The following is a 389-nucleotide window of genomic DNA, read 5'->3' on the forward strand; positions in this document are numbered from 1 at the left end:
TCCCCCTCCAGATCACGCTGCCCCACTTTAAGAATAGTCGCCCATGTCAATACCTGGAAGCAAAGAGACCCAGTGAGGACGTGCACGGGCGTTTAGCGAGGAAGAATGGGGCGCTGGCGAGCACCTGCGACGGCCGAGGAGCGACAACTGTTGATCGCCGCTCCGAAGCCGCAGTGTCTCGCTAGCGCTTGGGTGGCGTCGAGCAGGGGCCTCCGCGTGTCCTTCTGGACGGCTCCTAGGACGCCCGTACTCGACTCCTCGTTGTACCAAAGATCGATAAAAACTAGTACTGCATATTAACTTTTATAATTGACTAAGTATATAATGATATAAAATACCGGTTAACAATCTTTTTCAACTTTAATTCCAGTTAAATCAATAATTTTTCT

This window comes from Anoplophora glabripennis, unplaced genomic scaffold (genome assembly GCF_000390285.2).
Source record: "Anoplophora glabripennis isolate ALB-LARVAE unplaced genomic scaffold, Agla_2.0 scaffold319, whole genome shotgun sequence".
NCBI classification, from domain to species: Eukaryota; Metazoa; Arthropoda; class Insecta; order Coleoptera; family Cerambycidae; genus Anoplophora; species Anoplophora glabripennis.